The following is a 15,837-nucleotide window of genomic DNA, read 5'->3' on the forward strand; positions in this document are numbered from 1 at the left end:
TTAGTTTAAAGCCAATCCCCCTTGTCTTACCACTATCAGACCATGTAAGAAGTTGATTTCCCTCCTGCTTATAAGCTTTAATTATTGGAAGGCTTGCATAGCTAATATTTAATATTACTTATTAACGTTTTCCTAAGTTTTACACTAAACACAGCAGTTAGAAAATGTGATGAATTTTTTCATTACTTTTTAGTGCCCAACACAAGTGATAAAACTCTTGCAGTCATGTGAGGCTATTTTGTTGTTTTTGTTTGTTTGTTTGCTTGTTTGTTTCCTGTCCACCTGGATCATATTATAATTTCACTGAGAGGTAAAACTGTTGTTGAGCAAACCCAACCTGAAGCTGTGGGTGGCATAAAAATGAAATTCAGAGTATAATTTATTTTTTAATTTAAGTTTTATTTTAGTTATGTATTGAATGGGCAGTGAGTAGGAACTGGGATAGGACAGCAACTGGGATAGGACAGCATGTCTCTTAGTAGTTGAGCTCAGTTTATGCTTTATTTCATTGAAAATGCTGCAATTAATACATATTATATTTAGTCTCTCCAATGGAATTAAAGTTCAAAGTGTGGGTACCATCATTAGCTTTTGCGTAGGAAAACTTGTGCTTTTACGACTTTTGGTTTCAGTTTCATAGGCAGGAGCAAATTATTTTCACTTTAAATGTGAAGGTGGGAAAACTGATAAGGAAAGTAAGCCATGTTGCTCTTCAGTTCATTCGAACATGTAAATAAGAACTGGTAGGAAAGAATAATAGCAGTTAATATGAAAGACTACAGTGCTAGTGCTTTATTATTAAAGGTGTTCATAACTGAGTGAGAATTTATAAAGCAGCCAAGTATTCTAAGGGCCCCCAGTCCAGTGTTCTCAGTTCAGTGTATGGTTAGGCCCATATTTTGTTTATATTAAGCAAAAATATTCTGTCATTTACTTACATGTAGCTCATAATTAAGAAATGTAATTTTAGGTTGAATATGATTATAAAAAGCCTAGATTATGTATTCGGTGTTCTAAAGACAATTTCATTTATTTAAAAATTTATATGTACTTACTGCAATCTAGTCTACATTTGTATGCAATTTCATAACACCATAAAATAAATTGATTAAAATATTATTTCAGAAGTAAAGCACTCAGAAATTAGGATTGGATGAAGGTATATTCAGATGACTCACTGTTTTAACAGGTGCACACAGCAATGAGTTTAAAACCTGTACTTGAGTTTTAAACCAGCACAATTTAATGTCATTGCCAGCCATTGGCATTGATACTTCATTTAAATTTTACACACACACACACATACACATATATATACATATATATATATCATTAAATAAATAATTTGAAAGCACAGAAGAAGATTACACTCAGAAAAAAAAGTATTCTGTTGATCGCCATCTGGAAACTCGATCCAATACATTCAAATTAATTTACTTGCCAACAAAGTATAAAAAAAATACACCCAAACACTTCAGACTACTTAGGTGAAAATGACCAAGTCAAACAGACTTCCACTGCACCAGTTTTTATTGAGTGCCACGCTTCATTAAGAGTAGGATCAAATTATAAAATCAGGCCTTTCTCATTGCCCTTTCTACCTTTTCTTCTGTGGTTCCATTCTGCTATTAATGTAAAAGACAGTCTGGCCTAGGCACTTGTTCTTTTATATATATGTTTTCATTGAATTCTGTGTCTAATTATTTGCAAGATAATGACAACTAAACAAATTGGATTCTTAGGAACAGAAAATTGCCTCTGAAATTTTTGTAAGTTCTGAACATTTTTTTACAGACATGAAGGTCAGAATTCCTCAGATTCATAACATCCAGTGCTACTTTTATTTTTAATGAATTATTTTGGACAAGTCTTGGAATACATCACTGATTCTTTTGTGTTTTTTTTTTCTTTAATTTCCCCAAAATATGATCTGAATAAAAGTTATCATAATTAAAAGGACCCTTCTTGGACACAAGAAAGAATCCTAGTTATTTTCTTACTGTATGAGAACTCTTTCAAATTTTAATATTTGTGAAATATGTTAGGGTGATTTGTGTTGTTCTATTCCTTCAGTAATATCAGGAATGTATATGCATATATAACATATATATATCAGTATATATATACTATAATACATATATGTAACAGTATTTATATAACAGTATACATATACTGTTATATCACAGAATCACAGAATCACAGAATCACCCGGGTTGGAAGGGACCTCAAGGATCATGTAGTTCCAACCCCCCTGCCTAGCAGGGCCACCAAACGTACACATTCAGATCAGGTTGCCCAGGACCCCGTCCAACCTGGCCTTGAACACGTCCAAGGACGGGGCATCCACAACCTCCCTGGGCAGCCCGTTCCAGGGCCTAACTACTCTCCTTGTGAAGAACTTCCCCCTAACATCCAACCTAAATCTTCCCTCCTTCAACTTGGATCCATTTCCCCTAGTCCTGCTGTTGTCATATACTGTTATATGGAAGATACTAAGAGCGGAAAATAATATTAGAGGTGCTGTTCGCTTAGAAATAACGGATGATAGAGAAATCAAAGAAATGTTCTTTATTGGGTACGTACTCTGTCTCGATGAGTAACCTCTTTCATTTGGAACAGTTATGTGAACAGGAATCTTTCTTTAACCGTCTGAATGCAGAGAAAATACGTACTGCTATTTCAGAGTGATTATAGTAGGAGATCATTAACAAAACCTGCCTAGACTTGATAATGTCCTCAGGTCTTTTGTCATGCTTTTCTGAGAATAAGAGATTATTTTCTGTAAAATTTTACTTTTATGAAAAAAAATTAACCAAGATCTAAGCTCTCTTAACTTTCACCAGTACAATCAGCACTGGTAGTTCTTGTATATTTAAATCAGTTCTATTCAGTACAGCCCTTGCCAACAATATATACTCACATTTTTTTCAAAAGGATGATTTCTAAAAATAATTTAGCAGAGATTTTACTGAAAAAATAAAGAAAACTATTTTGTCTGGAAGTTACATCTTTTAAAATTAAACATTATTCTGGAGGTTTGTAATTCTTACAGTGCAAATTCAATACAGACGGATATGAAGCTGTCATAACATGAGAGAGGGGTGAACCTTATGTCAGTGGGATTAAGAACGATATTTAAATTACCTTACTTATTAAGAGCAAAACAATGCTAGTAGTGATGTTAGTCTACTAGACAGACAGTAATAGTAAAGAAAACGAAAATAATGCAAAAATATGATTCTATGTTTCTTTAGAAATCCTACTGTGAATCTAAACACTAGTTCTCTGGGCAAGTTCTGGATGTTGTATTCAAAGATTGCAGCAAGTTACAAAAAAAAATTGCCTTATCTGCTAGGAGCAACCAAATTTAATGTTTTTCTTTACTGCAGTCAGCATTTTCACAATAATACATGTCTAAGAATACATGTAAGGTATTTGGGTTTATGTTTTGTTTTTCTTCAATTTTAAGTATTTTCAAGAGGTGTAAATGAAATAGAATGGGCCAAGATGCAACATAAATAGTAGATAGTAGACTGGATAGGCCAATAATGATCAGAGGTAGAACTGTGGAAAGGCTGAGATGAGAGCTTGTCAGCAGAAAATAGAAGAAAGACTGCAGAGTCAGTGCTTGCCCAACTGTTCATGCTGAATGCAACTTGTCTGTATTTATTTCATTTTGAGGCTGAAAGGTTAACAAAGATATTCACACAGCTATGATATGTTTTTGTAAGGCGCTTGATGTAGAACTGCACAGTATTCTGATTTTCAAAATCTAGCTCTTTGCTAAGTCAGCGTGGCCAATATTGAATATATTAAATATAGATTCATAGAACCACAGAATCACCATGGTTGGAAAAGACCTCCAAGATCTTTCAGTCCAGTTGTCTGCCTACCACCACTATTTCCCCCACTAAACCAGGTCCCTCAGTACAACATCTAAATGTTTTCTTGAACACCTCCAGGAATGGTGATTCCAACACCTCCCTGTTCCAGTGCCTGACTGCTCTTTTGGAGAAGATTTTCCTAAGACCATCCTGAATTCCCTCTGGCACAACTTGAGGCCATTCCCTCATGTCCTATCACTAATTACACAAGAGAAAAGGCTGACTCCCACCTCACCACAACTTCCCTTCAGGTAGGTCTTCTGTCAGCCTCCTCTTCTCCAAACTAGACAATCCCAGTTCCCTCAGCTGCTTCCCATAAGATTTGTGCTCTAGACCCTTCACCAGTTTCATTGCCCTTCTCTGGACGTGCTCCAGGGCCTTGATGCCTTTCTTGTAGTGAGGGAACCAAAATGGAACACAGTACTCAAGCTGGTTAATGAACAGATCATAAAGCAGCAATAGATGAAGGACACTCATGTTGGATTTTATAGAGATTTCACAGGCCATTGCTTTGAGGACTTGGATAATGACCAAGGGGAGAGCAGAATATGATTTCCGGCAAAATGCATACCTGCAAAAAATTGGTGGATTGATAACTGAAGGATGTTCTCTAGTTAGCTAATGGAGATCGTTTTAACATGTGTTAATATAGCTAAATTTATATGTCTAGACAGTAAGATCATACATGTAGGCTGGAGAGTAGTACTTCAGAAAGTGCTAACTCTTCACGGATAAGATGCAGTAGCTAAAATGCACTCTATAGTTCTTTGGTATGGATATGAGGGATCTGAAATGATATGGGGTGTATTTGTATTTTGCAGTATGTTTCTAATGATGTAATATTAGAAAAGGATATCCTGTTTGAGGCTGAGATACAGAAAAGCACCCTTGTTGAACTCAGAAAAAAATCGGAAAAATACATAAAGGACAACAAAAATCCTTGAAAGAAATATGTGAACAAACATGTGATGTATTTAGTAAGAGCCTAGAGTCCAGTCTAGTAAGTTTAGCAAATGGAAGTTTAAGAGGTGACTGATAGCCTGCAAGTACGCATATGGGGCCAAACATTTCAGAAAGAGCCATTACCTTTATTGTAGTGGTCAATAATATTGCAAAATATGGCAGCTGAAGGCTGAACTCAAGTATATTTCTTTTAGAAACAATAAATTTAAAACTGAAGGCAGTTATCTATCAGAAGAATTTATTTAAGGATGTTCTGAATATGCAAGTGACAAAAGCTGTGAATCTTTGCAAAGAGATGCCTCTAGCTCAGGCAGAATAAGATGATCTGTTGCAGGAATGATGGAGTGATATTGTACAGGAAGGCAAACTGCACTCTCCTCACATGGCTAAGTCTATGAGTTTGGTAACACACAAGTCATTGACAAAATATGGCAAAGATGTTTCAGCATCAAAGGTGCCCTTCAACACGTGTCCATATATTTACAAAAAGGAGGTTGAAAAAAGAAAGGAAAGGTATGGCTGGGGTGGTGAGAAGAGGGCACAATGATCAGTTTAAGTTGTATTTTAAGAAGAAAATTAGTTATGAGATTTATTAAATAAAAATGTATCACAAACCAAGCACTACATACTTCTGGCTACCATTTTGAAGGATTTCAACATGGTAATTGTGTGAACTAACAACCAGCTGGGAGCAATACTCTGCTATTTGATAAAGGAGAGGACATGAGGTTCTTCTAGACAGGAAAGAATCTACATTGTTAACAGATGACCTGAAAGTTCAGCTCATTGAAAAGGCAAATATTTTGACCAGGAGAATAATTCTTCATGTACAACACTGTGAGTAGAAGAGTTTAAACCATACAACTATTTTTAACCATGTCACAGCTTTTGAGCTCAGTCTTCCAGTTATTTCGTAAACAATATCTTAAAAAGCTAAATAGACCTTCTTCCTTGATGAATGTGCAGGTGGATATGTCACAAGCTTTTTAGATTTCATTTTTTTGTTTGTGTAATTTCTGTGTTTTCCATAACAGTTCATGGTAGATTTTTGTCTCTTGTTCTCAGTATCTGCCACATTCTGTTTTGTTAGATTCCAGAATGATTATTGCCTTAGAGTAACCAAGGGCAAAACCTGGACTTATATATGAAGGAATGAAGGATGTTGTGATGAAGGAATAAAATGCTAAGACTTTGTAGAAAATTCTACTTTCCTTGAGTGACAAAGTTGTAATTTTCCAGAAGTTTTTTCATGAACACTTCTGTGACTTAAAATGCAATTTTAAAGTACTGTTTGAGGTCAAAGTGTTGCTTTTCAGCTTGTCTAGATTCTTTCAGATATTTGATTTGAGCTTCCAAAATTTTCATCAGAAAACCTTTCATTTGATTTCCTTAATTCAAGATGTAATATTTTTAAGCATCTCTAATTTAGTATTGTAAGATAGTTGTTCTTTCTCCTGTTCTGGATAGTGGTTTTGCAAACCCTGTTAAAGTTCTAGATTCCTTCAGTGCTTTCTAAAACTAAATTTGTGTCTGAATTGCGTTCTGTAAATTAAAATTCTTCAATTCACAACATTTATTGGTAACATAATTAAGATCTAATGCATGGCAATCCTGCCCACTGCAGGAAGTTGGAGCTCAATGATCTTTAAGGTTCCTTCCAACCCAAGCCATTCTATGATCAAACTGAAAAAATTTGAATGGATGACATGCTGTTTTCAGGATCTACAATGATCATAGATTTAATATATCTTGGTTTTCAAAGACAGCATGATGAAAAATGATATATGAAGGGAAATCTGTTTTAGCCTCAAAACTATGCATCATTTAGAAATATACACATTTAGAAATAAACATCCAGGTAGTTCTTTGTTGTGGTCTCTGAATGTTATTTTGTGAGGTGTTTTTTGAGATTGTGAGTTGTTTATGTAAAGTTCTACATGATCTATTTCGAACACGCTGTAAAGTTTATGCTTACTCTGTGTGTCTACGTAGGTGTGTAATGCGTCCTTTGGGAAGAAAACAAGCCTCTTCCCTCTGTAATTACCATGCTCTTCCCTGTAATGTGGTTTTACCTTTTTACCCATTTTAGGAAGACTTGACCCAAATAGGAGAGACTGTGAATTGCACATCGTGCAAAGCTCTGTGAATTTGGTTTCTTGTCACTGTTGCAACTTGTAAGTACAGTTGCTGTATATTTCTAAGTGATGAAATTTGGTCAGGCCTAATGTTTTCCATCTTCTCTCTACCACTTTCCTGCACCCATATTAATGTGTGTGCAAAAATGGAAAGCAAGCATGAGGTACTAAATATTGTGGCACCTTGCTTATTGCTTAGGAGCAGATTAAGAACAGACCAACCTTTGATTATTCCTGAAAGTGAACTAGGAAGTCTAGTAGAAGCATACAGAGTATTTTAATGTTCCTCATGTTAGTGCAAGTTTTGGTAGCTCATCATTTTTAAATATGTATAGTATGACATTTTGGAAAGATTATTTGATTGATATTCTAAAAAAAATGAAGTGATACAATGTAATAGAAACAATACCAAGTCTGCTCTATAATACAGTTAACTTGCAATGTCTGTGTTGCCACAAAAAGCCAAAAACAAACAAACAAAAAAAAATTCAAATTCAGTTCCCACCGAATTGTAAGATGGTTACTTTTCTTGCGTGACAAATAATGTACATATAAACAAACCATACTGAGGTTGGCCCTTTGTTTGTGTGAGATTGAAAAATCTGATAAAACTCTTGCACCCTTGGAAGTAGAAGCTCTGTGGGGCAAAGGCTGTGTCTGAGCATCTGTTCTTTTCTTTAGAGATTTTATACCACATTGTAAAAAGACTGTTATTTACATCACAAATTCAAACACTCTAGATTGAGGAAATGCCAGGTTTATGGTTGCCTATGAGTTTGTAAATCTCTTTCTTTACATCTAATTTGTGCAAAGAGTCGATCGTGAATCCTGTGTTCGTTGAAGAAAACTGTTTGTAGTAGTAATTAAAAGAGAACTAGAAGGTGCACAGCTAATCTACTGTTTCAGTGGAAAGCAGTGCTTCCCCCTTTGGTGCTCCCAGGAAGGAAGCTAAAGCCATTGGCCAAAAAACCACCATGTTACCAGTGTGTTCAGTTTCTCCTGTTTATCCTTATTCTCAGCCACTAGAGATACCCACATATTGCAAATACAAAGTATGTTGATATCTTGCCTTCCCACCATCTCAGCTGGGTGTTCACTCTAGAAACTCTGGAGCACATAGCATTTCATGCAGAATCACCTTAGAGAGTTCAGGAATCTGAAAATTCTCCTCCCCTTCACATCCTCCCCTATTTATTTTATGTAGTTTGTTTGAGGCTGAATTTCCTCATGAGTACCATCAATGTAAATTTTGGCAGCCCCATGAGGATTGCTTTAAGTAGCTATGGAAGACCATCCTTGGGATGGTTCAATCCTAGGGACAGTTCAGTCTGCTGAGTTTCAGAGGCTAATGCTAATTTTGTAGGTGATACAACTTCTCAAAAAGACTGACGTTATTAGGCAGCTTTAAATGTACTATTATTTTAATAACTTCCTTATAATGGAATACCTTCTAAAGTAGCGTGCTAAATTATATTAAAATTATAATAACTTGGTAGTTGAAATACCAGCGTCGTTTTGTTTGTAGTTAGAACCATCTAGAATGAATTTGTTAGTTAAAAATTTGAGTTATATCTACTTTATAAAAAAAAAAAAAGTCCAAGTGCTAAATCTGGAAGTTAGAAAAACAAATGTTCTAGAAGTTAATTTGCTGAGTCTGTCTGTTGTTTTCTCACAAAAGAGAGAAGGGTCAAATTTTGGTTCTATTCCAGAATTTGCTCCTAATTCTTTGCTGTTCAATATTTTTCTTAATTTGGGTTGTATATGAGGAATTGATGATTTTTCCCAATTTTTGGAAAATTAGAAAAATCTGGAGCAGGGGGAGTACTTCTAATAAGGACGAACAGTACTTTTAGCTTTTCTCTGTTCCCATCAGTTTAACAGTTGAGATTAGTATCATTGCAAACCTTGTATCCAGTCGTTTAAGTATTGAGTTGATAGCTGTTACCACACCAACAGACTTACCTCTCATAGAAATAATTTTGTTGCTCTTTAACTGGCTGTGTGAATTCCAGTTAGTCTGCTTGACTCTATGTGCAGAGCATCAATTTTCTGGGTAGTAAAACCTACTGGGATAGTACATATTTTTTAGAAGAGGTTGGCTCTCCCACCTGAACTGATGAGTACTTGTTTTTAAAAGAACAATGTATTTCATGCCCATGGAGTATTTCTTGTAGTCTCTTGCCTTGCTTAAGAAAAATAAAAGTAACCCACTCACTATGTATATATATATATATATTTGCAGTCCTAATTCAGCTGTAGTCATGGCACTGGAAGAACAACCCACATTTCATCACTGCCCTCTGCCTGATGTCACTTGTCTCTCTGGTCAGCTAGCTGAGCTACTCATGAGAGCTCTCCCTAATCCAATTCGGTCAAATTGAGCCATGTTAGGAAAGATTTGTTATTTAAATTGCTTAAGCTGATCTGGCTTATTTTGACTGACATGTTTAGGTAGTTCTTATATATGCAGCTCAGTCAGAAGATTTGAGAAGTGGTTACTGTCACGAGGATGTGGTGATAGGCTGAGGACATAGGTGGCAAAGAGCAGGTCATTTACAGCTATGGCCAAACTGGTTGAGGTGTGTTTGTGTACAGCCTGAGATTTGGGAACCTGCTCTTCTTCATGGAACTCTCTTAAGTCTATTGGACCGTTTAGAAAGAGAAAACTGCCCAACACTGGTTGCTTTCTGGGTGCTCCTATTAGCCAGTTTCACCCAGAGCCACTTATTACTCACATTGGCCAAGAAGCTTTGATTGTCCACTTTTAAACAGCTCCTGCCAGCATTTTGAACTAAAGTGCAGGTCTCCCTCTGGTGCCTGCTTTGTTAAAAGTGCAAGATTTTATAATTGCACTGGACAATTGAAAACCAACTATATGAAAAGAGAAAAGTGTCTTTGTAGTCCGGGTAATAACAGTTTGGAGAATGCTGACAGTAACGTTAGACAGTAGGCTACTTTTTTTTCTCGTGTTTCATAATGCTAATCTACACATAAATTCAGAGCTGTGTATTCACTGTCAGCTGCAGCAGTGCTTGACCTCTGCGCTTCTTCTAACTATAAAATCTCCTATTTGGGAGGTATATGTTTTAGCAGATACGTAGAAATTTAACTTGAGGATTTTGGAAATTCCTAATCTTTTCTACTTCTTTACCAATTTCTTCTAGCTGCTCATTTTGGCAATTGCTAGACCACTGATCAGTCTTACACAACTGAATGTTTTCTGCTTTGGTGGATCTCAAGATGTCGTGATCAAGATCTAGTTGAAAGCCCTTTCCCTACTGATGAAAAGGCTTAAATATCAGGCACTGATAAGAGCACACCACCGCACATCTTCCCAACAAAATGCTATAAACTGTTGCCATCCCCAAGGGAGGAATTTTTCATTTGAATAATTTCCCACCCTGAGGCCTTTGACCCCATAAAAGAACCCTGCTTTACATAAACAGCCCTACCATTCACAGCTATCTATGTGTACATTTTTCTTTCCATATTCCCAAGAACACAGAATGCAAATGTTTCTCAGACGTATCCTGGTAATGCCAAACTTCAAATGAACTGCATGCATTTTGGACTTATGTACCTCCTGGTTCGTACATAGCAGACTTTGAACACCTTGACAGCTTCTGACATGAGCAGGCAGTTCTCAAACAACCACGAATGATGTGTGTGACTCAGTTCAGCATGTGGGTACTTCCAGAAATAATCTGTTTCAGAAATGCCCCAAACAATTGTCTAGAAATAAACACATAGAGGATTGTTAATGTTTCAGTTGCATGCTTTTGTCATCTTTTGTTGTGAACCAGTGTATGTCCAAAAACTTCCCTGGTGCAAGAACACAGCCACAAAAAGAACTGATTTGGAGTACCCCAGTATGAGCAAGGTCAAGTTGATATGTAGGGATGATAAACTGACAGCAGCCGCACAGCACTTTGCCTGCTTGATGCACTTGTACAGAACAGCACCCTAAACCTGCTTTTGAAGGCAGTTCAGAGCATCTCTGCAGGCTAAGCTATTCGTAAAACCTTGCTGCTCCTCTGAGGTTCAGAATGCCTGACTATGGGGGGATGAGCTGCTAGCCCCCAGAAGAAGCCAAGCAATCTTTTAACTCCCTTTGTGCTTTTTTAGTCAATGGAAAACTGCAGGGGAAAGAGATCATCAGGTTCTTTTGGGGTTTTATATGGAGGTGGGAGTGATGTTGGCTTTTATTCTTCCTCTATTTCTCGATCCTGCAGAGGTAAAACTAATGTTTCCCTGTATGAATGTTGGGCTGTAGTTAGACAGTACTGCAGCAGGAATGATGTGGGGGGTGGAGACATTTGGTTGTAGTTGTTGTTATTTTCCAGTGTGCTCTCTCTCATTATGCTGGCTCATCTGTTTTTATGGCTGAATGTTAAGCAGGTCCAAAAATCCAGCTAAAATGTAAATATTATCTTCATCTGCTTCTTGGTGGAATTAGTTACCTGAATAAGTACAGTATGCAGCTGCACAACAGCTATGCCTGCACAACAGTGGGTGGAATAAAAGGGAACTTGAAGAAAAAATGTCTTTTTAAAAAATTTTTGTAAAGATTCTTGAAAGGAAGAAAGTAAGGATGAACAGATAGCAGGTCGTGCAATCAATAATATTTTTCCTGTAAGTTGCTGTTAAATGGCTTCTGTTCATTCACACTGCAGCAAATTCTCAGCTTGAACATTTGGCTGTAACTGGCCTTTGTGTTGTCGTCTTCTCCCATACTTTTCTGATGTATTTTTTCTTCATAGAAAACAAAGTGTTGAAGAAGCTCTTTCATACTCTCCTATTGAGCATTCAAAAGAAATAAACTGCGCTTTGTAATTGCGGTGCTATCCAAGGCAGGTCAGCGACCTCATCTAAGGGCACATCTTAGAAGACGATTACTTTTTCACTGCTAGCATTTAGTACCTCTTTAAATTCTGCCCTTGAGTTTAGATATCCTTGCAAAGAAAGGCAATCTAGGTCCCAGTGGTAACGGATATAATGTGAAGAGGTGGTGAAAGATTACTTGCAAAATTCTCCTATTTTTCAGTTGTATAAAAATTGTTTTGTCCTGGAGGCTCAGTCAGATGCTTTATGAGGCTTCTGAATCTTATTCCTCCATTTCCTTCCCAAGGAAACTTCCTTTCTTTGTGTAATTGTTTTGTCTTTAACGATTTGTTTGCTTGTGATCTTCCAAAGTGTCTTTGAATCAGAGAAACCCTAAAAATGCCATGTTTTCAAAATGCACCTGGGTGCTCTGTAAGAATATTAGTCAAGAGGCCCTGCCTTTTTCACTTGCTGTGATCTTCATAATAAAATAAAAGGGGCACTAAAGATTAATGGAAGCTATCCAAATTTCTGTTAGCACCAGATGATGGGAAAGATCAGTGAAATATAGTTCTGAATCTCCCTATTTACACCTGCTGTATGTTGCACTACATCCTTAGGCTGGGAATCTCTGTAAGGATTGTACTGCAAGGCAAGTGAGTTAACATGTAAGAATGTTTTCCGCTAAGTTCAGACCTTAAGAGTGGCTGGGTGAGTCTAGGAGGTGTTCAGAAGAATGTAGTGTATCATCATAAAGCCATTCCAAAATACCTAACTTTTTTCATGAGATCAGCAATGTCTTTCTGGAAGACAATACTTAAATATGGTGGTAGCGTTGTCTGTTCCACTGTGGGAATAATTCTTGTTCAACCTGAGGAAAGAAAACAAGATGTTGGAATAGAGTACTATTTCTCAGATTAGCCTTTTCCCTAACTTAATTTGTTTAGTATTGCTTAAACTCCTTTTAAACATATATTGAAGTTACCCATATCTTGAGTTTTGGATTCACCTCTGTGAAGCCTGGGTGTAACTTGTAATCTGAGCACATCTTCTTGTGCATGGTCTTCCCTGGGGCTGAAGCACATTCCTGCCCTTCTTTGAGCCCTGACTGAGTTTAGCCAAGAGTTAGGACATAGTTTCTAAAATCAAGGTGCTTCTGAGCATCAGCCAGGCAGCGGTCTTAACATCTCTGCTTGAGGTATTGTAGCCCTGCAGAATAATAGTATTAATTCATAGCATATTTCCTGCTTTTCTATTTGGCCATTTTATTCCCACTTTCAGCTTTTCTATTTGGCCACTTTATTCCCACTTTCAACTCCAAGTCTCTTGGAAATTTGTCATTACATACGGTGCTACAAACATCTTGTCTTTTTTTGTGAAGCTACTGTTGTGCTGTATTTTCTACATACAACCTTTGCATCTTTTGTTCTAACCTAATCTTCACTTTCTTTTTACTTGGCTCCTTTCACACTGTTCCTTCTTCCCTTCTGCTTGAATCACAACTCCCAGACGTTGTTTCCTTGAGCCCTTATTAAAAAATATCATCAGCTCTGCCACCTTGAGAACGGAGCACAGCGAGGGATGGCGAGCTGTCTTTCAGATGATGCTGTCTCAGAATGTACTGCTTTATTGTTACCTTCTGTTCTCTCGTCCTCCCTACCCCTCTCCTTCCTTCTCTTATTGTATTTTAAGACTTTGTAGAACAACTGTGTAACTAAGCACTTAACAGCAAGTTTTCAAGTTGTTTGGCAGGTGCCAAGCTGAGCATTTTTTTAGAATGCCTCTGGTATAAAAGTACGATCTGTTTCTGCTGATCTTGATTAATTAGTGGTTGTGTGCAGTCAAGTATCTTGCAAGCTGTGTTAGTGTGATTGAACCACACCATTAAATGCAGTGCTTGCTGGTTAAACATGAATGGATTTACCTTTGACCCTTTGCTCTCACACTAATTTCACACTGGATACAAAAACATATACTGTTGTTATTTTCATTGTACCTGGATCTACCACTAAGGAGAGCGTTTTGGAAACCATTCAAAATAAAGTAAATACTGGTGCCTTGCTAAGTGGTGGGATATGCATTTGTTTTCTGAAAGAAGTCAAAGCCAATCCTGCAACATCTACTTGTGTGGAAAATGTATATTCAACCAGTCTCTCGGACTGATTTATTTTTTTAAATTTAAGAATTTAAGTTCAAATAATGCTTTGTTTTTTACGCTTGAAATATGTATGTATGTGATTTTTAGGACAGAAGCACTTATAGAGATGTACATGTATTGAGCACTTCATCAGAGTACGTGCAAGAGAACATACTGATTCCCAGGCCTGAAAATGGTTATCTGAATGAATCCTCACATACTGTACTTGGGACTCTTTATGTTCCTTGACATACTTCCTTAATTAAGCTGTTCATTTGCTACATTTAAATAGCTGTCCCCAGCTGTTGCACATTAGCAAATCCTCACTACTAGACTAAAAAAAATGGCTGAAGTGGTGGTTTTTTGTTTTCAGTTTAGAATTTGGTTTGAGTTTAATTTAGCCAGTGTTTACTACCGTAACATCTTGTTCTTCTGTAACATATAACAGACACAGTAATACTTAAGAAAGATGTAAGAAAGCTTAATCTGAGGAATTAAAAAGAATCTCTCTTCACTACTGAACACGGGAATGATGGTAGCAAAATGTAGAAGCTAGGTAAGCAAGTAAGATATGGATAAATGTAAAATTCTGAGTGTGATGACATGGATAGGCATGTTTCTAAATAATTATTAATTTATTGAAAAATGTACTTAAGATATGATACATCTGTTTAAGACTGGATTTTCTATAACCTACTAGGCTACAGAAAATCATAGAAAAATATAAAACACTGTGTATTTTGCTGCTGGAGAATTATCTTACTCAGTTTTTCATAAACAATTCCTTCCTAGAAGTAAAATGGTAGCAAGTGCTATTATAGAAGCAGAGAGACACTTCGTTATTTCAGCTTATTCACTGTTATCAATTAATGAACTTATGGAAAGCTAAGAAAGCATTTGGGTCTTCAGAAATCAATGTCACCTATTCCTGTCTAAATAAAATAATATGTATGACTGGAGTTGAGATATTTCAATTCCAAAATCTTGATGTATACAGTAAAAAACAAATCAAACCAAACCCTTAGCTCCCTGCTACTGATGATTTTGTCAAAACAATTTCTAACAAAGTCATGTTAAATAAATAAAAAATTAAATATTCAAGTGTATAACCTCATCTTATTTAAACAATAGACTAAAATGGAAAGGTAAATTTTGTACGTTGTAGCTGAATTTGCATTGATTAAAAAAGAAAAAATCATGCCAGCAGTAAGTAACTTCCTATAATTTAGGATTTAGCACATTTTCCTTAAATCTTTTAGAGTTAAGAATGATGCACTGTCTGACTATACAGCAAGTCAATTAAATACTTTCACACCTTTATCAGTACAGTAATAAATGTGAATAATGCATCATTGTCTGTAAAAAGTCTGGTAAAACCTGTCAGGTTTAGTTAAAGATGGCGTTTATCATTCCAGCTTAGCAGTACCTATCAGTGAAAATGAGCCTTTTGATATAATGTCAGATGCAGACACTGTTAAAATGTAAAAGTCAAGGCAAGCAGAAAACCTTTATTTAAGCCAGGATTAAGATCTGTAGTGGTTTTAGTGGAGTTTGCTGTTTGTTGTTTTTTTTTTTTTTTTTTGCCCTTGAGTCTCTTTTGCTGCTCCCACACCTTCACATTTATTCACTGATGTTACCCCACCTATGTTGTACAACTGAGAAGGAAGAACAGAACAAGCTGAATGATAAAGGGTTTTATACCCAGGTTGTAATGAAGGGGAGAAACAGAACCGAAACTGTAATATTTAGAAGCTGCAGATACGGTTGAGGATAACGAGCAAAAAGACCATAGGACTAAACTGGAGGAAGCAGCTCTCACTGAACTGATCTGATTCATTTCCATTTTGTTGGTAGAGAGAGTAAAAAAAAGAGCACTTGGTTGAAAAGCAAGTTGAAG

General features: G+C 36.4%; 1 protein-coding gene across 3 annotated transcripts in view; it reads left to right on the forward strand.

Annotated features, from left to right (window-relative positions):
- The window catches only part of CDYL (chromodomain Y like), a 104,748-nt gene that overhangs the window by 14,186 nt on the left and 74,725 nt on the right, over positions 1–15,837 (forward strand). The window lies entirely within an intron of this gene.

This window comes from Tympanuchus pallidicinctus, unplaced genomic scaffold (assembly GCF_026119805.1).
Source record: "Tympanuchus pallidicinctus isolate F22 unplaced genomic scaffold, pur_lepc_1.0 scaffold31, whole genome shotgun sequence".
NCBI lineage: Eukaryota > Metazoa > Chordata > Aves > Galliformes > Phasianidae > Tympanuchus > Tympanuchus pallidicinctus.